General features: G+C 38.3%; 1 long non-coding RNA gene across 1 annotated transcript; it reads left to right on the top strand.

Annotated features, from left to right (window-relative positions):
• The first annotated feature begins 4,196 nt into the window (after nt 1-4,196).
• LOC131484604 (uncharacterized) lies at nt 4,197-23,756 on the top strand. Its single transcript, XR_009248333.1, has 2 exons — nt 4,197-4,769; nt 23,443-23,756. It is a non-coding gene; the product is annotated as an uncharacterized LOC131484604 (long non-coding RNA).
• Nucleotides 23,757-24,644: the final 888 nt, after the last annotated feature.

The following is a 24,644-nucleotide window of genomic DNA, read 5'->3' as shown; positions in this document are numbered from 1 at the left end:
GATGGCGACTTTCTATTTTAATTAAGTTTCACCTTTTCCATATTAGTTCTCCATTCTTATCTTGGATTCCTAATTGGTGCCCAAACCCCCAGATTCATCCAATTGTTACTATAAGAATTTTCATGAAAACTAGCAATAATTCCCCCAGATTATTACGGTCACAGAACGTTTCTCATTCTATTTTTCTGGTAATTTTGAGGGCTTTTCCTAAACATCTCCTTGCTATTGCTTACAAATTTCTTATTCCAAGGTTCTGTCTCAACCTGATTGTTAAAACTACTATCCAACTTCTAATATAAAGGCCTGCAGCAGGAATGATCATGTGTTCACTATATTGAAGCTGCTTGTAGGAATGCTCACGAGGATCATAAAGGAAAGACTTTGTGTTTTTTAGAAACTTGAATTAGTGCCGCTAAGGTAGTAACTTCAGACTTGCTGGAAGAATTTGGAATTTGGGTTGAACAGTAGGATTTTGATGACTCCTAACTGAGGTAAATAGGCTAAATGTGGAGGGAAATATTAGACAAAAGTTCTGAGCATCAGCAACCCCAAAATGAAGATGAATAAGAGACAGATCCATAGCAAGACTGGTAGCCTATGGTTTCTTTTCCTTCCTGCATCAATTAGAAGGTATAGTCATGATAAAATGATATGTGAGATGGGATAAAATATTTATTTGAGAACATTTTCCCCAAAATAATTAATTGGGGTGACTATTGGTAATTTTTCACACCATTTTAAGCATGATTGGATCTCTTTATATTTTACATGGGATTTACAAAGTTTATTAAGCACCCAGGGGGAAACAAAGATAATTAAAATGTTGGGAAATAGAATAGATGAAGAAAAAACAAAGGACTGCAGGGAATGTAATCTTGGGGAAAAGCAATTAGGGATAACATAAGGGTTTTCACGTCTATGGATTGCTATTTGTTAAAAAACCAAGTTATTTGTTCCCTATTTCAATAGAGATCAGAAATAGAAATGGACTTGTCGCAAGAAAGCTTATGTTTTTGTTTTTAATTTTTTTTTCAACGTTTTTTATTTATTTTTGGGACAGAGAGAGACAGAGCATGAACGGGGGAGGGGCAGAGAGAGAGGGAGACACAGAATCGGAAACAAGCTCCAGGCTCCGAGCCATCAGCCCAGAGCCTGACGCGGGGCTCGAACTCACGGACCGCGAGATCGTGACCTGGCTGAAGTCGGACGCTTAACCGACTGCACCACCCAGGCGCCCCAAGAAAGCTTATGTTTACACACAATAAAGAACTTCTTGATTAAACTCTAGAACTTATGAGGGAGGAAAATTGTGGGTCTTTGCTTTAGGAAATCTTTAAGAATTGAAAAGGTAAGCCTTGGGTAATCTCATGTGGTGTTGGGTTGAAGCAGAAGGCTTAACTGGAATTTCTTTAGGTCTCTTCTAGTACTTAAATGTCATGATTGCATAAATAAGAATGCATCCACAAAGCAGGAAGAGAAGTAGACAGAACAATCAGGCGTGACCCACTTAGCAATACAGTTGTTATTCCTGAACAAAGATTTTGGAAATCTCTGTTTTGAATTAGAGTTACAATAGCCAAAACCTTGTGACCACCTTGGAAGATTCTGGTTGGGCATTCTTTTTTTTTTTTTTTTTTTTTTTTTAGCTTTATGGGTAGGGTTACCTTGAGTAACAAAGGACATAATTGGACAAAGGACATTTGTGTGGAAATTTGTGACGTGTGTGTGTTTCTAAAAACAGTTCATGTTGTAATAAATATAATATCTTAAATAAATTTGTTTGAGACAGTCACAATTTAGTCAGTTACTTTTTGGTAGTTTTCTAGTGATAGATCCTGGACTGAAATTAAAGGCTGATGTCTAAATCTGGAGGTGATGGTGAGATGTCCCCCAAGATTTTGGAAATTAGGTTGTCCCTTATTATTTTTTTAAGGTTAACTTAAAAAAATTGAAGTTAAAAAATTCTTGCACAATGGCTATGATTAGCCATTTAATATGGTAAATGAAGAATTTAGGAACAATTGACACTTGAATCAAGGTAAACTGAAGAAGAAATATCAGCAAGGAGAACTAGAATGTAGTTCTAACTTTATAAGAAACTTAGACATTTACTTCTTATCCTGTCCTGGAGAAAACCTCTGTGAATATGACAAGACTCATCAACTATGGAAGCTTTGAAAAGGCCAAGTCACAGAAGCCAAAATTATCAGGGGAGACTTGGTAAGACTCTCTTCTATTGGCTGAATGTCTTACACTACTTAAGGTTCTCTTAGTCCTCACGTTCTGATTCCATCCATACTCACCAAGATGATTTGGCTTTCCACACCACTTGACTGTGGGAGATAGTGTATTGATCTGCCAACTCAATCATTCTAACCTTTTTGACAGTTAAATTTTTCATTGTAAATGACTTATAGATCAGTCCCTGTGAGCTGAATTAATGTAAATCTACTCAGGAGAGATGGTTCACCATCGGCATGCTGATATTAGTGGTCCAAATCTGAATCTATAGGTTTCATATCCCGTTCTATTCACCAAGGCAAATGCCAACATTCAGGGGTTTTATTAGCCTCTCTCTCTCTCTCTCTCTTTCTCTCATTACTTGCCTTCCTCAAGCTGAAAAGAAAATATGATTTAAAAATATTTTCACACAAGTGACTCTTCTCCAGCTCATACACATGAGAACTCCCTCACTAGTCCTAGAGAGTGGAAGTGAGAAGACCAAGTTAAGACTCAGGAGAAAGAGGAGAGACTCTCAGGCTGTCCAGCAAGAAGAATAATTCTTATGCCACAAGTGAGTGAAAAATGACTCACAAGGTCAGCAGCCACACTTATCAGAGACTTTGTGCCTCAATGATTTTGAAATATAACAGCCCTGGTATTTACCGCGACATATATTAGCAGTTTAGGAATGGCTTTGTCTAGATAACTGGGATCTCTATGGTGCCATACATCATAAAATTCTATAGACATACGTGCATTGGCTTCAGATGGTAATGGGTTTCCTGACTCTTGCACAAGCACTCTAGTGGATCTCGCTACCACACCAACTCCAGTTGTGACCTTATCAGATTTCATAGGCTAACTAGGCTTTGGCTCGGGCAGTTTGTGAATGGCAGTGGTCCAAGAAAAACCAGGTGCTACAGGAAGTGGAATTGGTGATTCAGTCAGGTGCATTCTTTCTTATGATTCAGGCTGACCCACTAACTCATCATTGTGAGTGGGCACTCTGCTTTCAGGGGTGCTTATGAATAAGATGTATAGTAAAGGTCTTAATCACTTTTGCTGACTGAAGAGCTTTCACAGAGATTACTCTATGTAATGCCTTCAGAATTTCAAAATGGAGGAATCAATTCTATTGTGGTAATAACTGTTATTGCTAATACCATTTTATGTATGCTATATGTTCTACTTCTTATCTTTACTCAGTATTGAAATGTAGAATATATTATTACATACTCAGGCATTTTGCTCAGAGGTACTTTTGCACGTGGCAGTGGGTAGAATGTATTTCTTCTTCTTTTGTTTTTAATTTGTCAAATCTGTGGACTTTAAAGCAATACTTAAAAGTAAGGTTACGTGTTCATTTCATTTGTTTACACTCTTTCTTTAGAACTTAAAAAGGACTCTGAAGTAGAAGCAAACAAATTAGTAAATAGGAAAATGGAAGCAAGAAGAAAATACAGCTGAGAATGTATGGCAGGAGAGGAGTGAGCAAACATATATTAAAATATCTAAAGCACATATTATTGCTAACCTATAAAATACAATTATAACTAACTATTCTCGCCTAACTCAGAATAATGATTTAGGTCTTTCGCTTTGCTGTGAGACAGATCCGAGTTTACATCTGAACTCTGCCATATACTAGCTATATCATTTTGGGCACGTTACTTGATGATATAGACTATAAAATGGAGATAAGAATAGTATCTACTTCAAAGACTTATTAATAAGTATTAAGAAGATAGTCCATGTAACATATTTAGCATGATGTTTGGTACATAGTAAAGTCTATCCAATGGTAACTTTTTATTATGATAATAATTATTATATTAATTCCCATAAATTGATGATTGGATGGAGAAGTTCCCAGTTGCCTTTTTTTTCTTAGCAGCTTTACTGAGATTCAGCTGCTTTTTAAAAACACGTATGCTTTTGAAGATTAGAAGAAGCATGAATCCAGCAAGCCATGAAGCATATGATATCATTCAAATCCATTTTTTCCTAAGCACAGAGCAGGATCTCTCAATGACACCCCCAGTCAGCTCCTTCAGGGCTGTAACGAGGTTCTTGCTGTATTTCAGCCGTGCCTTCTCCTTGTCACTTTCAACTTTTCAAGGCTACATCTGTGATACCTAAAGGTTTTGATGGCCAATAGAGGGATCTGTTAACAAGATATTCATTAATTTTATAAACAGTTGAAGTTTGCAGAGACTGTAGTTTTTTGGTTCGTCTTCATTTTGAAGTGACTTGAAGATCTACTTATCTTGGCTGCCCCTCATTGTGCATGACCTGGAGAAAATGGAATCTTCCCAGGGCTTTGGCAAATACCTTGTATGACCTGCACAGATCCTCACCTAATCCTTCCGTCTCTTCTTCCTTCTTGAGGAGCTGTCCCTGATTCTCTGCCATAGGCACAACCACCTACTTATTGAGAGTGAAGCTTTGATCCTGAAATACAAGCATTATCATAATGAAGCTGAAGCTGCCTTGGGCAAGATCACAGCTCACTATGAATTTGGGGAAATAAAAATCTGCCAAGGAAGGTAAAACCAAGGGGGCAGGGGCTGGTTGTGGAAAATGAGGGGACCTCACTTTCCTTTCTAAAAATGTTTTATGACATTAGGGAAAAAGATCTAATTCTAGGTATTGTTTATTTCTTGAGGGCATCTACTATAAGGAAAATAAATCATCTGCCAAAAGTTTCTTTTCAGACACCCCATATTTTTTTTCAACATTTCTTTTTATTTTTTTCTTTTTCTTTTCCTTTCTTTTTAATTTTTGAGACAGAGAGAGAGAGAGCACGAGTTGTGGAGGGATAGAGAGAGAGGGAGACACAGAATCAGAAGTAGGCTCCAGGCTCAGAGCTGTCAGCACAGAGTCCAACGAGGGGCTTGAACCCACGAACCGCAAGATCATGACCTGAGCCAAAGTCGGACGCTCAGCCAACTGAGCAACCCAGGTGCTCCAACATTTCTTTTTAAAATATAGTGATAATGTTTACATATAATTCAGGTAAATTCAAGACTAGCAGAATTTTCCATCTGAAAATAGAGCAGCCATATTTGAGGTGATAAGCTTAAGTGTTCTAGAAATGAGCTCATCAAGCCCTCCTGTGCATTTCCCCAGCATCTTCTGTGAACCTTTGCCTTTAAACAGATATTCAATTAAGTAGAGTGGTTGAACTGCTAAAATAAAACCTCTGCACTGGGTGTATTTGTCCTTGTCAGTTCTTACCTGAGCAAATGCAGATCTTACATTTCAAACTTTTGTATAGTCTCTGAACTTGTTCTCTTCTCAAATTACTAAATATGATTACTTTGGTGAGCTCTGGAATCAGAGTGGGTTCAAGTCCCAGTTCAAGCACTTAGTTGTGTGCCTTAAAGCAGGCCATCTTGGGGCACCTGGGTGGCTCAGTTAAGCATTTGACTCTTGGTTTTGGCTCAGGTCATGATTTCACAGTTGATCAGATCAGGTCCTGTATCAGGCTCTGCGATGGTAGTGCAGAGCCTGCTTGGGATTCTATTTCCCTCTCTCTGCCTCTCTCTGCCTCTTTCTCTCTCTCAAAAATAAATAAGCTTTTTAATTTATTTATTTGTTTTTTTTCCCCATTTTATTTTTTTTTAATTTTTTTTCAGTATATGAAGTTTATTGCCAAATTGGTTTCCAAACAACACCCAGTGCTCATCCCAACAGGTGCCCTCCTCAATACCCATCACCCACCCTCCCCTCCCTCCCACCCCCCATCAACCCTCGGTTTGTTCTCAGTTTTTAAGAGTCTCTTATAAGTAAGCTTTTTTAAAAAGAGCGAGAAAAAAAGCAGTCCATTTCATTTTTTTAGTCTGAAATTTTTTCATCTCTAAGCTAAGTATTAATAATAAGTTTGTGAAGGTTAATACATGTCAATTGCTTAATGTACTACCTAGCACATACAACTTGTGTTATCTATTGCTGTATTACAGTCATCAGTATTTCAATGTTAAATGTTAACTCCAAAAGAGATCAGTTTGAAGGATATGGATATATGATTTATAAAAGGAGAAATTCAAAAGGCATCTAAACTTATGAAGAAACATCCAAGTTCACAAACACCCAGATAAATGCAAATTAAACATTGATCATTTGTACTCAACAATTGAAAAAGACTATTGAAAATGATAATTTTCTGCTTAGGCAAAAGCACTGTTAAATAGGCAGGTACTCTCATACCTAAGTGCAAGATTATAAATTGTTATAACCTTTTGGGAATATGTATCAAGGGTTTTAAAATTTCTCATACTATTTGACCCTATAATTGGATGTGTCCCTTAAGGAATTAGTCAATGAGGCTGTCAGAGATTTTTATTAAAGCAATGTATATAATAATGATAATTGTGAGACTAATGTGTGAAAAGAGATGAATGGTAAAATCTACCAATGGGATGTTGTGAAATTTAAATAGAGTTCTTATAGGGCACTTAAGGTTAGGAAAAATACTACAATATTATACAACTGAATAGAGTGTATGATCTCACTTTGTTATTACATGTGTATTGTATGTGAGTGTTAGTGACACCTTTAGACATCTCCACGTGAATGGCCAATAGGCATCTCAAACTTGACCTGTCTACATCCTAATTTTTTTATTCTCAGCCTCCGGTCCCTAAATCTCTCCTTAGTCTTCTTCATCTCAACAAAGGGAAATAACATCCTTCTAGCGGTTCAGGTCAAATCTTTCCTGAACTTCTCTCTCTCATACCCACACCCAATCCAGCAGCTAATCCGTTTACCTCTTCTTTCAAGCTGTCTCAAATCTGACCACTGTCCATCTCCAGCTGCTTCTCTGGCTGAGGCCTCTGTCACCCTCTGACTAGGTCACTGCAGACGGCCCCCGGACCTGAGTGCTCACACCAGCCCTTCAACCCACTGTGCTCTTTTCTCAGCACAACATCCAGGGTGAACCTTTAAAACACGTCCAATCATGTCACTCCTCTGTTCAAAGCCTCCAAAATAAAGCCAGCTCTCTTACTGGCCTATAGAGGCCATTCTGACTGGCATTCTGACTGCTCTCTCTCTGAATTCATTCTCTACCACTCTCCTCAAACCATTGGTTCCAGCCACTCTAGCCCTTTGTGTTCTTTTCCAGTGGGCTTTTCCACCTACTCTTTCCCTCTGCCAGAAATGGTTCATGTAGCTGGTGCCATCACTATCTTTAAGGATTTGCCTGTGTGTCACCTCTCCATGTGACCACTCATGTTAAAGGACCCCTTAGATCCCCTGCCAGAACCTTCAAACAAGCTCTCAGGGTCCGTTTTTGGGAGAACGTAGGGTAGTCGAGCTTCCAAGACTCCAGACACATCCAAATGAGACACTGCACGTGGCAGTCTTTCTTTCTTTCTCTCTTTCTTCTTTCTTTCTTTCTTTCTTTCTTTCTTTCCTCTTTCTTTCTTTCTTTCTTCTTTCTTTCTTTCTTTCTTTCTTTCTTTCTTTCTTCTTTCTTTCTTTCTTTCATAAAAAGACCCCCAGCCTTAAAGCCCCAGTATTTCCTCTCTCTGCTCCCTTAGATAACCTTTCAAAATAGCACTCACCACCAAATGACTTACTTATACTTTCCTTATGCATGCTTTCTCCCTCATAGAATGTAAGCCCTCTGAGAGCTAATGACATTTTCTTTTTGCTCACTGTTGGATCTCTATTACTTAGAACACTGCTTGGCTTATTTATTGAATAACCAAGCAAATGAACAAATAAATAACATATCTTTAAATTAATTTGATGTTTTTTATTTCCTTGTTTATACTTTTCTGTACTTTAATTTTCAAAAATGAGATTTTTTCCTTACTTTTATTATCAGAACAAAAACCTCTATAAATATTGTTCTTTTTAATTTTTAACTTGGCAATTGCTTAGTAATTTAAGGACTAATTGAATACATGAATCTTCCAGGCTTGTCTGTATTTTGTCTATGGAGCTCACTATACAGCCCAAGTCAGCCTGATAAAGGGCGAAGTTATTTGCCTTTCCTTAACTCCTTAACTCTCACTTCCTCTTTTTCATGGCATTATTGAAAAATACCATATTTTCCTCACTTTCTAAATCTGAATCACTATGTATTCAACTGGTGAGTTAATTCCTTGCCTGTCCTTTCAATTTATTACTACCATTATGAATACTTTAATTACTTCACTGTTTGTAACCTTTACATTTCTATCACCCATCTCCTCTTCTTCCAGTACAGCAAATGCTATGTTGTGGTCGGTGTATCTGTGAACATACAAAGGATGCCAATATTTATATGATGGTCCAAGTTCTGGGAATCTGGTCTAGTCATTTTACATATACTGTATCCTTTTATTCTCAGAATAACCTTTTTTAGCAGCTATTATTGTCCCGTGTGACAATGAAGAAAATGAAGCTCGGGAGGCTTTGGAAACTCACCGAAGAGCACCCAGCTAGGAAGTAGGAGAAAGCACATCTAGCTGACTCCAAAGCCCACACTCTTTCCACTTTTTATAATACACTGTGGTTGCCTCCCAGCTTGCAATTTATTTATTTCTACACTTATACACTGCCTCTATTCAGAAAGGATTTGAAGGAGATGATGCTATTGTTATTACTGTGGCTTCTGCCTCCATTCTGCCCAAGCCCAGGAGGTTGGGGAAGATGGCATGGGCTGGAGATGGGTTGGGGGAGAAAGCTCATCCGGTCCCCACAACCCATCATCTTTAGCACCAATTACCAAGGGTGGGGAACTTGTAACAGAATCTGTAATGTGGGGTATGCCTGGTAGAGGCAGTGTTGGGAGTGTTTGCTATAGGGCGATTCTAACCTTAGCTTGGTAACCACTAACTATACTAATAGGTCTTTGATTTAGAGTTTCCATTGGTCCTTTGGTGACTATTTTCATTGCAAAATTACTTTTTCTTTTGATTTTTTTTATTGCTAAACATATCCTTATTCAATCTTCTTTGTGGAGAATAACTTCATTAGTTTTTAAGAAGGGAAAAAGATGGTAACTAATGTTTGTGGAGTAACACTTTAAATGTATTATCTTGTCTAATCTTCACAAATCCCCACGAAATAGATCTCATTATACTTTTTTTTTTTTAACAGATGAAGAAATTTGGGTGGAGAAAAATTAAGTAATTTACACGGCAGGGCCCTAATGTAATTCTGTTGGACTTTAAAGTCTATTTTCTGTCTACCACTTTGTGTGTTCATTCTAGATTTTACCTATCTCTGCAAATATTGAGATATGTTGGATTATGGCTCTGGCACCCAGGATCTTTTTAAAAAAGAAGAACATATAGAACAGTTTTAGAGTTTGAGGCTGCTGAGGAAACCGGCATTATTCCAACCAGGTACAGAAATGCAGCCTCCTGGGCTTCCCAGGAGGTCTGAGCATGGCATACTATTGATGTATCTATCTATGACTTGCTTTCTGATTTGAAATAGGTCTCTACATGTTTGTTTGTAATAAAAAGATGTTGATATTCCTTACCAAAATTAACATTACCAGGCTGCTTTGATGTGTAAACATTTGTGTAAGAAAGTTTAAATGTTGACTTGTCTGGGACAACATGAGGATTAGCAAAATGGCTTCCTCAGCTCCCTTTCTTATTCTGACGGATATAATTCTATTGCTAAACTCACACTGCAGTCATATGTTATTAATGATATATCACTTATCTAGAATGTGATCTTCTAAAAGTTGCTTGCACTTGGGAAGAATCAAGTTCATCTCTGATGGTATTTAAGGGGCTGTAGAAGTAAACTAGTTCCACCAGTGTCGGGAAACTGTGAGTCATTTCATCTCTCATGCTATCTGACTCTGAATGAAGAAGGGCAATGTTCACATAGAAACCGTATAATTTGTCACGTTGAGAACAGACTGATCTTGTTCTAATGCTCTTGCAGAACTGCAGATATCTTTATATAAGGAGAAGTTTTCAGAATTTAATAAAATAAGGTTCAGCCTTAAGGAATGTGACTAATACATCTGAGATGTGTGACTCAAAACACGAGAAGGAAGAGATGCTTGCAGTTTTAACATTTGAACAGTTTTGAGTTACTTGAATTATTTTTTTTTTAGAAAAAAATAATAGCTCATTGTTTTCATACTTAAAACACACAGAAGTTCCTTTAGTTCATAGACTTAAAGGAGAATCAACCACTGGACAGAAAAAGATAAAAAAAAAAAAATGGTCCCTAAAGGATAATATCTTAGTATTGTTATCTCATTAAAAAGTGAAAATACTTGATGCAATTATTTGCATATTGACCTTAATGTGTGATATCAATCCCAAGATAATTTCTTTTTTTTTTTTTTTTTTTTTAAATTTTTTTTTCAACGTTTTTTATTTATTTTTGGGACAGAGAGAGACAGAGCATGAACGGGGGAGGGTCAGAGAGAGGGAGACACAGAATCGGAAACAGGCTCCAGGCTCCGAGCCATCAGCCCAGAGCCTGACGCGGGGCTCGAACTCACGGACCTCGAGATCGTGACCTGGCTGAAGTCGGACGCTTAACCGACTGCGCCACCCAGGCGCCCCCCAAGATAATTTCTTAAGATATTTTTCTAGTGTCCACGTTTCCCTGAGTACTTCGTGCCACTCCCAGGTGGGTGTGTGTGTGTGTGTGTGTGTGTGTGTGTATGATTAGGTCTGCAGACTTGTGGGGACAAGTGTACATGCAAGTGCATGCACAGGTAATAGCCAGCCCATCAGGGATGTCAGACATGCTGTATATTGGAAATGGGCGACGTTCCGTGTTTGATGACCCTTGCCAAACTGCAAAGTGCAAATTGGCAAAGTGAGTTTTAGCACTCACAACCGTAGTTTTGGAGATGGAAGAAACACATATTTACTCAAATCCCTAATTCAATAGAGTTGCAGACTGAGGATTTCTTTATAGCACATATCCACCCTTTTATACTTAAACATGCCACAGATTGTTTACCTCACCACATAGTAAGGTTGCACAGTGTTCTCTCTTATGTTCTCAACACTTACTGCATAGCATATAGTTACTACCAAATACCTGTTAGCTACTGAATAGATGAATACATGAATAAGTGAATGAATGGTTAATGATAGAATGAGTCTCAGAAAGGCTGTACAAGCACACAAGCAGGAAAAGAAAGCCAGGTATTTCTTATTCTTCTATTTTATAGTCCCTGTGAATTCTCTTTAGATGACTTAATTCCTTATTCTCTTTTACTCTTTATTCCTGGAAATACCACCTGTTCTTAGCTGAACCAGGCCCTTCTTTCCCCTATTTTCACTTCTTTCCCAAAGTTTTATTTAGTAACTGGGAAAAAAGCAACTTCTTCCTCAACTCCACTTTGTCTGAACATGCAGCACACATGAGTCACTCATCACTTCTAAGACACAATTGAGCCTTCCATCGCTCATGTTTGCTATAAATATTTACTGCCCTGATCTCTGATGTACTTAATGTTAACACAATGTCTGGGCAACCTCAGACCTTTGATATATCTATACTAGCCTCAGTATTTGTCCAGTCTAAGATCTCAAACTAATTTAGGTTCTAAATATGGGATCCATTCCAGTTAAGTCAAGGTTTTTGACAAAGTTGAAAACACTGTGTCTTTTTTTCTGGGTTGCTAGGTGTTGTTCTAGAGAATGTCTGTATGTCTATCCATCTATCACTTGTCCCCCAATTCTTCTAATGATCTTATGGAGTAGTAGGTGTTAGCCCCATTTTTTTTTTTCAGATGGGGATGTTGAGACTCCAAGAAGTGGAGTGACTTTTAGAAAGTGCTACATCCAGGATTCGAAGTGAGATCAGTTTGATTCTTCAGATGAAGTTTTTTCCACACCACTGTGCACTTACTTCTTCCCACTCTGTACTTGTAGAGGTGATTTAAAGGCACTGGGACCATTAAGAACTGACCAGTGTGTGCCTATCAGAGCAGACAACTACTCGTTACCCCTTGCAGGTCTCTAGATCCTGGGAAGGCAGAGAGAACAGGAGAAAAAAATAGGGTGTAGAAAGCTGTTCTCTTGACACATCTCTCATCCCAGTTTATAGTGTTACTGAATGGGGAGTAAAGAAATATGACCTCTTCATATTTTCAGAACCAAGGCTCATTAATCTCCCTTTCATATCTATGGGGACACTTCATTTTTACTCAATTGAGCTCAGAATACCAAGTTGGGGTGGGGACATCAGAGCAACTGGTCAGTTATGTTTTAGAAGGCATTTGTGTATGATTTCACATTACTGCTATAAAAATATTCTCACACTTTTCCATTTTCACAGCTCTCATTCACTTTCTCCATTTGAATACTATCTATATTTTGAATAAGTAGACATGCAGTGTCTATCTTATGAGATTTACTCTAAAAGGTGCCAGGAGGATATGAATATGTATAGTGTCACTTCTGCTCCCTTTCCAATGGAGGAGAAAGGCATGTGACTCTTGCAAGCTAAACTGAGGTCAACGCTATAAATTCCCTCATTCATCCCTTCCATCAACAAACATTTATTAGGCTCTACTATGTCAAAGACATAAAATCGTAGAATAAAAGGCAGACTGATAACATGAAGGATGTGCAGATAAGGAGGTACAGAAGAGACAGAACTTACAGAGAACAGAGAAGGTTTCATGAATAATGTGGCATTTGTACTATATCTTCAGTAGAAAATTCTATACAGATTTATAAGAGATGGGGTCAGGTTACAGAAGGGAAATGGTAAGTTGGCCAGTTTGAATGAAAAAAATTTGAAGAAAGCAAGTGAGGAAGAGGCCAGAGAGGATTAAACTCTTTCTGGAAGACAGGAACCACGTTTAACAAGATTGCTTTATCTTGTCAGCATGTACTTGGAGTGATGCGCAAACGTCACGAATCACAAGTGTAAATCGATAGGCCAGAAAATATATTTATGGAAGACATGGTGGTGGTAGTAATGGTGATGCTGTTGGAGGTGATGAGGACTGTGGTGATCTGGTGTTAGGGCTGATAGAAGAGGAAGAGAGGACACAGTAGGAAAGGCAGAGTATTGGGAAGGGGATGGAGATTCCACGTTTTTCCTGTACCACATTATTGGTGAAAGTCTATCTTAATTCTATGTAAGGAATGCAGCATCAAAGGTGGTATTAGGCACAGGGGAGATCATGAAATTGATAATACAGTAGATTTAATAGTCAGCTAAACTAATTAAAGAAGGCTATGAATCTAATGAATGTGATCAGGCCTCTCTCAAACAAAAGAAGACCCAATTAAAGACAAGTAAAACTGCTAACAAGGGAACAACCTAAGATATATAATTAACCTGTAGAACTTAGTGTCAGAGGATAGAATTAATGGATAGTATTAATTTAAGTAGAACTGTAAGATGTAAAAAGCATTTGGCACTTACATGAATAAACAATGTTATTAGTATCTAATATCCCAAGAGATAAGTATCATTATCATTTGTTAATGTCACTTAAGATACTGAAATACATATTCTATTGCTTCCCTTATGAAGTTCAATAAATATAAGTATCTTACATTATACAGGCTTGAGTTAATTAGGAGTTACATGAATTCCATAGTGCAACATTGTTGAAATAAATAGAATCGACATAACAATTAATCTATGTTTTTGTTGCCAGAATTGTTCTCCCTTTTTTTCAGAATTCCCATTAATATTATTTTCAGCTGGTTTTCAATGTCCCTACAATCGTTTCCATTATTGCCCTAGGGACATTATTCTTTAAAAGAATAGTTGTTGCTGTATAGCGGCTTTTCTTTACTCATTGGCTTCTTTCTTTCTTATCCATCAACTAAATCTCAAGTCCAGATGTACATTCTTCAAAAAAAAAAAAAAAAGGCAAAAGTTCTTACTCAAGTCTTATATATACATTTATTTCTTCCTCCTAATTGTTGCAATTCCATATTCTTGAATCCTTTTTTCCTGAGCTGATTTCTTGTGTGTATTCATTAGTTTGACAAACATTTTGGGATGCTGACAGAAGGTTTGGAATGGCGGAGGGAGGGATGGCTTTGGAATCTGATGGGTCAATGTTTAGATTCTGGCTATGGCGCATAACATCCAGGTGGCCTTGGACAAGTTGTTTGACCAACTTGAATCTTGTCCTTCATTTGTGAAAGTGGGTGGAAATGCCTCCCTAGCAGGTTTCTTGTGAAGATTCAAGACAATGTCTGTCTAGTGTCCATATGATGGACACTCAAGAGGTGTAGGCATTTGGGGCTATTTTCCTTACTCTGTGGCAAATGCACTGGCCTACTTTAGTTTTGCACTATTGTGCCTTAGGGAAGAATTCAGAGCAAAGTGTCCTTTAGCTTTTTTTCATTTCTGCTGCTGCTTCTTGCTTTCTATATATTTTACTTCTGGAATCTCATTTCATGCCTAACTAGACTCTGAGTCTCATCAGGAGACTCCCAGGGCTCCTGTCTATTTTCCAGAGTTGGTATATTTGTGCTGGCTGACTAGGCTACAGGGAAGGCCATCCCTGCATCCTCGGAGAGCTCACTTTGATGCAGACAGTGTTTCCTTGTCCTTTCTTCCAGATTTACGGGCTATTGTAATGATGGGGAAATAAAAACTTTATTTTATGAAATAATTTTGTTCCTGATTTATAGGAAGGAAATGACTTCGTAAGAAGGAGATTTCTTCTACTGTAAAGGTTCAAAAAGACATGAATGGTATTTCTGGAATAATAGAGAAAATTTTATCTGTTTTTTGCTGCCTGCAAAATAGATAAAATATTATGAAGCTGCAACATAACATAAAACGTACCTGCGTGTTTCCTTGTTGCTAGCTTATATTTTTAGTGCTTAGCTGTGTTTTAGCTTTGGGTTGTTTTAGAAGTATGTCAAACAGTGTCCCCAGACTTGAAAATGGGAGAGGAACAGAGAAACATCTCCAGAACGAAGATGAGAAACAGAGATAGGTAGAGAGTGGAATAAATTTCAAGTAGTTAGGGTGCTAGGAATCAGGGAGTCTTGCAAGTTTAACTGAGTCAGGGTTTGCAAAGGAACTGCAGTAAGTTTGGAGTCCAATGCCTTGTATAGGGCATTAAGGCAATAAATATCTGTTGACTGCTGGCAGCTACATGACATCTTCCAGTTCTCCGTATAGAAGAGACCAATCTCTCCTGTTCCTTTTAGTCAACCTTATAAAGGAAAAAACTTACAACTTCTTTAAACTACTGGAGAGAAGACTTCTACTTTTTCTTTCACCCTTTCCTTCTCAAAATCTCGAGAGCAACATCCTGAGGTTAGGGCAAGGAGAGATTGCATGTGTAGCTCAGGGGTGCTAGGCTCCCCCCATTTTCTGTCTAGTCTCTCTAGAAGGTGGACACCTACCTGTCCTACTTCTGTCCCTCCCATCAAGGCACACCTGTCTCAGGGCTTAACACTACCAAAAGACAGGTCAGAGGCCTACCTGACCCTGGGTCCTGATGGGGGCACTCATTCTGCAGTCTCAGACATGCCTCTTCACAGTTCTTCCCACAAAGGTTTCCAGGTCTAGATTTCTGGGAAATTTGAGTGAAGTCTCTTTCCAACTAAAAACCCAATCTTATTTTCCAGTCCAGGCTTACAACAAAAAGGTATTTGGATTCCTATCTGACTTTTGAGTATATGTTTCAGCGGATGTCAGTCTCAGAGAGGGTAAGAGGATAAGGTGTGTTTCATGTTCCTCCTTACAAAATGCAAAACTTCAGACCTCATCATGCCATGGTGAATTCACTGGGGAAGCTTGAGAAATAGGCCCAAGGGCTAATTTACATCATTATCACTACTATCATCATCAACAACAAAAACCCTTGGAGAGATCAAGGCTGTGGGCTAAGCAGAGGTGGGAGGTGTGGGTGCTTATTAAAACACTGTTCATTGGTCTTTTTTTTTTTAATGTAAAGTTTTGATTATATTAGGTTGTTTATTGAACACAATGATATAGTCTAAAGTATGGTGTAGCTGTATGAGGCTTGTTGAGATGCATGGCAACCCAATGGCCTTCTACCCTTCTCCTTTTCTCCAGTGGAAACCACTTCTCAACTCCTATCTATAACTGGTTCTTTTGGTATTTACCTCCAAATGGTTACTTCTGGATTTTGAACTTATCGACATTTCTTATTGACTTAGGCTTTATTTATTGACTTCTCACTTTGGAAAATAAGGATCTGGGTCTGTTTCACACCCCATCTACCTCCACACAAACAACCTTCCTGTGCCCCATTTTCCTAATGTAGTTACATTGTAATGTTGGCTAGTTCAATCTTCAGGATTGCGTTATTGTGATTGTGAAAGAATTACTGGCAGCTTAATTCTATAGCATAATGTCACTGCTGTTCCTTTTCTACACTACTCTTTGTTTTTTCATGGAATTAGTGATTGTCATTAATTCAAGCCCAAACTCGTGCGTTAGTGCACTGTCAGTTTCACTTTTGGAAGATGTCTCTCCTGGAGATGACCAATCTCGCTAGTACAGGCTGGTGCTCTACTGTCTTCTTGGGATCTCTTTTCACTATAACCCTGAGGACTCCCTTCTATCACTTTTGCACCGAATCCATTCCTTCTTGGACACTAGGCCTTGTTCTTTGCAAGGAGGACATCCTCCATTCGTTTCCTGCCTAAAACAGTCTAGAGGAATCAGGTGTTATTTTCCCCAGAGATGAGTCTCTAGTCATGTAATTCTCCTCAAAGTTAATAGAAGTGAGTTACTTCTTATGATTCAAGATTTTCCAAGCAATTTTATATTATCACTAGGTTATACTCTCATAATGAGAACCATCCATGAGAACCTTATTGGAATTTAGAGTCTAGTCTATTATCATGATTAGAAACTCAGATTTAATAACACTGAAAACACACACACACACACACACTCCTTTACTTTTGAAAATCCCATATGACGGACTCACAACACAGTGTTTCATCTTCCTATTGCTTCTGTAACAAGTTATCACAAACTTAAGTGGCTTAAAATAACACAAATTTACTATCTTACAGTTCTGGAAGTCAGATGTTTGAATTGGCTTTCACTGGGCTAAAATCAAGGTATGGACATGACTGTGTTCCTTTCTGAAAGTCCTATGGGAGGATCCATTTTTCGCCTTTCTTAGCTTCCAGAAGCTACTTTCACTCTTCGGCTTATGGCTCCTTCCATTTTCAAAGCCAGCAAAGACCAGTGGAGTCTTTCTCATGATGTCATCTCCCTGGATCTCTTTTGTTTCCCTTTTTCCCATTTTCCCCTAGTGTGATTACACTAGGCCCACCCAGGTAATCCAGGATGATATTCTTTTAAGTTCAGCTGATTAGCAAATTTAACTTCATCTACAAGTTTGATTCCTTCTTATCACGTGATGTAAAATAATCACAGGTTTGGGGGATCAGCACATGGACATCTTTGAGTGGCCATTATTCTGCTGCAACATGCAGGAACTCTTTTTTCCTCTAAAATGCATTCATTTTTGAAATAGATATGACAGTCTTTAACTTTGCACCCTGAAACTATTGATTTAACGGCATTGGACAAAAAATGAACAATAATTCATTCAATCCAAACTTGGGCAATTTAAATCGGCAAACAGCTGGGACCCTGCGTTTGTCCTCAGTTTACCAACTTCTTTGGTCTTGGTAAAAACAGATACTTTTCCACCATCATAATCTAGACAGAGAAAATATTATTCTAAACCACTTGGTCCTAAAAAAAAAAAAAAAAAAACTCAGTATAAGTGGTTTAATTCATTTGATAGAAATATAAACTTTTACATTCTTCACAGTACTTTGGGTGGTTTTACTTACAGATTTATTTCATACAATTGATTGAAAATAAAGTTATTAGTGTCATTATACCAACACTGAAAAGAATTCTAACAGCACTATACACCACACAATTAAAATAACAACACACACACACACACACACACACAACCACATACCTCCCTATTGTTAATGGTCTAGAAGTCAGAGTCAAAATGGAAAGATTTGTTGTGAAGATATTAACACACTAATAATCAATCATAGATTATTGCTTCAAGAGATACATTGAAAGTTAAAATAGCAGGCATTTTCCAGGAAAATGAATATGTAATACTCTAAAGGGCTGCATCTTTCTTTGGTCCTTCTAATAGGCTCATGGTTTCATTTCCTTTGTTTTGCTCAAGTCAGTAATGCAAATGTTAAGCTCCCTCTCTCTATTAGTGCCCCTTTACAGTAAGTTGATACTTTGGAGCTTTTAAGTGGACCTAAATGGTTTTTAGACATTTTCATTTCTGTTTTCTACCAACCAGGAAGGCCCTAAGGGTGGAGAGTCATGCCTTCTTTGCAATTCTTCACAGTTCCTATAGAGTTTATTACAAACTTAGATTTTTGTTATTCACTCGGGAATATAATAGTTGGTGAGTAGTTGCCTGTAGAAATGAACAGGGAAAGAAACGTTGTTTACATGGGGAAATGGTATAACTTCTAAACTACTAAAGTACATTTTTGAAGCCCATTTTTGAGTTGAGACTCAGTGTAGAAAACTAAAGGTTTTATAAGATATCTTTTAAAAAAAAATTTTTTTTAACGTTTATTTATTTTTGAGACAGAGAGAGACAGAGCATGAACGGGGGAGGGTCAGAGAGAGGGAGACACAGAATCTGAAACAGGCCCCAGGCTCTGAGCCGTCAGCACAGAGCCCGACGCGGGGCTCGAACTCACAGAACGTGAGATCATGACCTGAGCTGAAGTCGGACGCTTAACCTACTGAGCCACCCAGGCGCCCCATAAGATATCTTTATCTAGGGTTATTTTACTTTAAATTAGTGATGCTGTCTCTCTGAGCCCAATGGTTCAAGAATCAATTAAAATGTTAGAGTTAAGCTTGCAACCACTCATTCTGTCCCACTCCCCAAGTTTCTAATTGTTTTGGGTGCCCGATTTAGAGACACTTTATAAAACGTGATGGTTTTCTAAGCTATAAACTAACAGGCAACTCAGAATATGTGTGTGGGTCATCTTCTATCTCCAAAGTTGGTGAAGTAAATTGCAGCAAATGACTCATTTCTCACAGCTCCAGCATGTTAAATCAATGAGTGTGTTTGCTTGACTCTTGTCTCCTAATGAGCTGAAACAGATAGAACATTTCTCATGCATCCAGATGGGATTATTTTGGAAAGTAAACTAATGCACATGCCCACACAAAATTCCTCTGCTATCTCTGGCCAGATTCTGTTAGCTGCTCCCCAAGATGATTTACCGGCCATATGAGACTGAGCTGCTCCTGAATGTTATTGGCACCATAGGAATTCTTCCAGAAGACAAATTTTTCTATTTTTCTTTGTTCAGTTTAATAATTTTATGTACAATATATTTTTTTAGAGATTTTAGATATTGTGTTTGTATGTGTACCTATGAGTGTGGGGAGGTTTACGTTTTATTACAGCAGGTGGAACTATATGTTAGTACAGTTATTTGACTTTGGATTGATTATTTATGTCAATGATTGCTAACATTTAAAATTATTTCACAAAGTTTACTCCCCTTAATATGTAAAATTCTCTTATGAGTCACTAAGAAAAAGTACAAACAACCCGAAAGAGAAAAGGAATTTCCTTTGGTTATGTAAAGCGGAACAACTTCTAGAGGCATTTTTCAATTTGTACCAAAAGTGTGATAAAATATACTTTCTGTGCTGCCAGCAGTTACACTTCTAAGATCATATACTAAGGAATTAGTTTATAATAGCCATAGGTCAAATCTTAACACAAGTTTCACTACAATGCTATTTATTAAAAATAAATAAACACAAAGGCTTGAAGTAACCCAACTGCCCCCAAATAAGGAATTGGTCCATGTTAGCTCAGGCCCTCCAAAGACAGAAGCCAAGATAAAATTAGCAATACAAGACGTTTATTAGGGTAAATGGCAGTGAGGGGAAAATGCAGAGGGAGAACCATCACACCACAATGCAGGTCTCACCCTTGTGAGAGAGAGGGGGAAGGAAGGAAGTTTGAGTGAAAGAGCTTTAGACAGTAGTGCAGTTGAACAGTTTTGGCGAGGTTGAGAGTTCTTAAGCCAAATTGCCTATCAAAGAAGTCCTGTGGCTCTCAGGAATGCTCATGGGAAATGTGACCTTTGCTCAGATTCAGTGGTGATTCAGAGAGCAGCAGCTGAAACCGTCAGTCAATTATACTCTATGCAATAGGAGATTTGAGAAGAGTATTTTTACAGATACCAAGTGTTAAGCAAGTTTTGGCATGACCGCATATGGATTTAATCATTACAGTGAACTGAAGGAGATGAATGTTGACAAGGGAAAATATTATAATTTATTTTTCTTCACAATTCTATGTTTAAATTTATAATTAAAATATTAATTCACTTAAAATTTTAATTAACTTTATATCCTTTATCATATACATAAAGTAGCCACAGATCATCTTTATACCTTTTAAAATTTGGGAAAAAGAGTTCGAGCCCCGCGTCGGGCTCTGGGCTGATGGCTCAGAGCCTGGAGCCTGCTTCCGATTCTGTGTTTCCCTCTCTCTCTGCCCCTGCTCCGTTCATGCTGTGTCTCTCTCTGTCTCAAAAATAAAAATAAACGTTAAAAAAAAAATTAAAATTTGGGAAAAAGAGACAACTGAGATTTGAAACTGCACTAGAAAGACACTGCAAAGACAGGGGCGCCTGGATGGCTCAGTTGGTTAAGCATCTGAGTCTTAATCTCGGCTCAGGTCATGATCTCAAGGTTTGTGAGATGGAGCCCCCTTGGGATTTTCTCTTCCTCTCTGCTCCTCCCTGGCTCGTGTGCTCTCTCGTGTGCCCTCTCGCGTGCTCTCTCTATCTCTCTCTCTCTCAAAATAAATAAATAAATCAATAAATATTTTTAAAAACTAGAAAGAAACTACAAAGACAATTCAGTCACTTCACATTTACTATAATTTTTGCTTTCCTAACCTTTGATCCTAAGTTTTAATCACAATAACGAGAAAGGAACTTATGAAATTCCATATTGAGCACAGGTCAGTCATACATGAATATTAAATTGAAAAAAGTATTCCAGTTAAAGTATAAGGCTATAACTGAGGTTATTGCTTTAAAATCTTTTAAAATACAATTCCTCTTATTTTGCTGGAAAAGACATGAAGTATGTGTGGTGGATACAAGGCTAAATAGAGAAACAGACCTTGTCGATTACTTAGACTTTATATTGCACATAGGAAAGGCCAGGGGAATAACAGGGTACAATGACTAATAGCAAATGAGTAATACCAGTTCACACTATGATGAATCTGGGACCTTCTCTTTCTGACCATGGCATGTATGCACAGAAGATCAGCACCCCCCCCCCCAAAAGGGTGAGGAGAATAGGTGGAGAACAGGAAAACCCTCCTGCTGAGGTAGGATTTTAAATATGTCTGCTCTGTTCTGTGTTCCCACACATCCACCTGTGGAGTACATCATTCAGTGATGATTAATAATTTCTGTGACGATGACCTTTGTATACATGCCAATTTGCAATTAGCTACTTCAGATGGAAAAATGGAATTTTAGAGCTGGAAGCAACCTTAGATTACACTAGTCCTATGATAGTCTATGAACAAGAGTCCCATGGTCAAATAAGCTTACATATTATTACATGGCACAGCCCCTCAACTTATGATAGTAATTAGTATATTAAAAGATATGAGAAATCTTATTGTAAAACTCCATTTGATTTTTAAAATATACTATTTCTTTTTTAAAAAATTTTTGTTTAGTGTTTATCTATTCTTGAGAGAGAGACACAGAGCGTGAGTGGGGGAGGAGCAGAGAGAGAGGGAGACACAGAATCCGAAGCGGGCTCCGGGCTCCGAGCTGTCAGCACAGAGCCCGACGTGGGGCTCGAACCCACGAACCGTGAGATAATGACCTGAGCCGAAGTTGGATGCTTAACCGACTGAGCCACCCAGGCGCCCCAAAATATAGTATTTCTAAATAAAAGTGAAAATCTTCCTCCGTGTAAATCTCATGTTTCTTCATGAGACACACTGTGGGAAACCAGAATCTTATCCTATCTTTTCATTTTTATGTGAAAACTTTGAGCTAAAAGGGTTCAGTTTACCTGCCCACAGTCACATAACTGGGTTCTGGGAGATGGTGCTAAGACCAAAGCTGGCTGGCTCAACAGTGCTACTGTTAAAGGTCATGTGGCCATTTTGCCATCTTTAGGTAAAGGTAGTTAAACTAAGTAGACCTTTGGGAACTTGGATAAAAACATCTACAATAGCTGATTCAGAAAGCATCCAAATATTGTGAAGTGTACCAAAATGACAAGTAGAAAATAAGATTCGTTCTCGTCTTCCTTCCTCCTCAGCTACTGTTTTCAGGATGTGTTTTAGATTATTGGGCTGAAGAGCAAATTTCCTTGAGGAGCTGCTTCTGAGTAGCAACTTATTAATTGCTTCTGAAACGATTTTGAGTTATGTTTCTTTTATTGGATTCCATTGTGGAATCCTACAGAGTGTGCTGCTTTTTCTTCGATGCTTTTAGAGTTATTATGAAGGCATCTATTTGGCCAAGTGGAAAGCAGACTGAAACGCAACCCTCTAAATGTACGCTTTGGGGTGATTGTAGATTCTTCATCTCCTAAGGGAGACTGAGCATCTGGACCCTCAGGTTGCCCCTTCTCCTGCCTTGAACACTGAACTAATTTCCCAGAAGATTAGAAGTAGATTGATGTAAGGGTGTGCAGGCTGGGGGTCAGACCATAGGCTAACTGGCTCTTCCAGTTGTTGATGTTTTTGTTAAAGTTTCCAGTGATCTTGATGCCTCATGTTGAGTAAGAGATCCAAGAATGTAGCCAGGTCGCTGGACTGAGACCAACTATACAAATTCTGAAGCTCTGCTGGGTTTGCACCAAGAAACACAGGTGGTCTTACCGAGCCACTTCAATCCCAGCCTGGCCCGAGAAGAGCAGCAAATACCTGGGCGTGTTTATTATTCTCTAACAAATATTTTCCCATTTATTTCATTTTTAAAACAACCAAAGACAAAGCTTATTCAGCTGTAAAAATGAATTTATGTCTTGATTCGGTTGACTTTCCTTTTGTATTTTTCTCGGCAAAAGGGAAAGTGCTGGGAAATGGTAATTATTTGTACAAGGCCATCAATTAAGGAGCCCTTAAAAGAAAGTGTAACCTGACATTTTTTGCAGGGGGTGGAATAAGGGTCTCCTGGCTTACTCAATTATTTCTGGACTCTTCCACAAAGACCCTCTGAATGTTTGTTTCCACAGAGATCTCGACAAACACTGGAGACTCATCAACCGGAGTGAATTCCCTCAGTGAAATCGCTATCCTCTGCCAAGAATCAAAGGTCATCCCAGTGGAGTGCCGTCTTCGTGTTCAGCCGCTACGGAGTGTCTGGAACAGAGTGAGAACAAAAATTATCCCAGTTTGGTGCCCCCTGACTCTTTCGGGAAGAATCCCAACAAGATTGCCACTGGGAGTTCAGAGAACACATTTGAAGACTGGGGAAGGGCCAGGCTAAACAAGGGAGAATAGTGATGTAAAGACAATAAGATAAAGGAAATAAATGACTCAAAGACAAGTTTTAAGCCAATATTTACACCCATATTGCCATATTTACAGCTTAAACACTATGCCCCGAACATGCAGGAAGTAAGTTTTTATGAGTCTCTTAATGAATGTTAAGTCAATAATATCCCAAACAATGGGCCCCAGTGAACTTTCTTATGAAGGCCATTCAAGTGAGTTATTCAAATGTAGTCAGCTGAACTCTGTAATGCACATTTGTAGAAAAGAGATTTTCAAATTAGCCATTTCTGATATGACAGAAAGCTTTCTATTTCTTATTTTATTCATTTTAAAATGTATTTATTTTTGAGAGAAAGAGAGAAAGGGCAGAGAGGGAGAGGGAGACAGAGTCTCCCAAGCAGGCTCTGCACTCTCAATGCAGAGACTGACGCAGGGCTTGAACCCATGAACTGGGATCATGACCTGAATTGAAATCATAAGCCGAACACTTAGGCAACTGAGCCACCCACGTGCCCCGATAGAAAGCTTTTTAGACCATGACATAGAATTAGGAGAAATTATCAAAAGAAGCCATGGCATAGAATTAGGAGACTTCTATAATGCCTGACTAAAAACATCTACACAGCAGATTTTACTGTCGACAGAAGCAGTGGTCAAAGAACAGGTGCCACCATCACCATCATCGTAAGAGAATAATTACCCATGCAGATAAAACTAATTAAAGGACCAATTAGCAAAATAATATGCACAACTGGAAAGTTTGCGGCAGCCAGGCAACTGAGCAGATAGAATGGATGGGATCAATGGCTTGGTGCCACGTAATCAGGAACTGCTTTTTTTTTTTTCTTTCTGGTCTTAGAGACATCTGACCTATATTGGCTCATTAGCAGGTCCAGATGAATGATCAATAAGGCAGAAACACTCTGATCTCATAAAACAC

This window comes from Neofelis nebulosa, chromosome 1 (genome assembly GCF_028018385.1).
Source record: "Neofelis nebulosa isolate mNeoNeb1 chromosome 1, mNeoNeb1.pri, whole genome shotgun sequence".
Taxonomy (NCBI): Eukaryota; Metazoa; Chordata; class Mammalia; order Carnivora; family Felidae; genus Neofelis; species Neofelis nebulosa.
The sequence above is the reverse complement of the archived record's forward strand: the minus strand, read 5'-3'. Positions and strand labels throughout refer to the sequence as shown.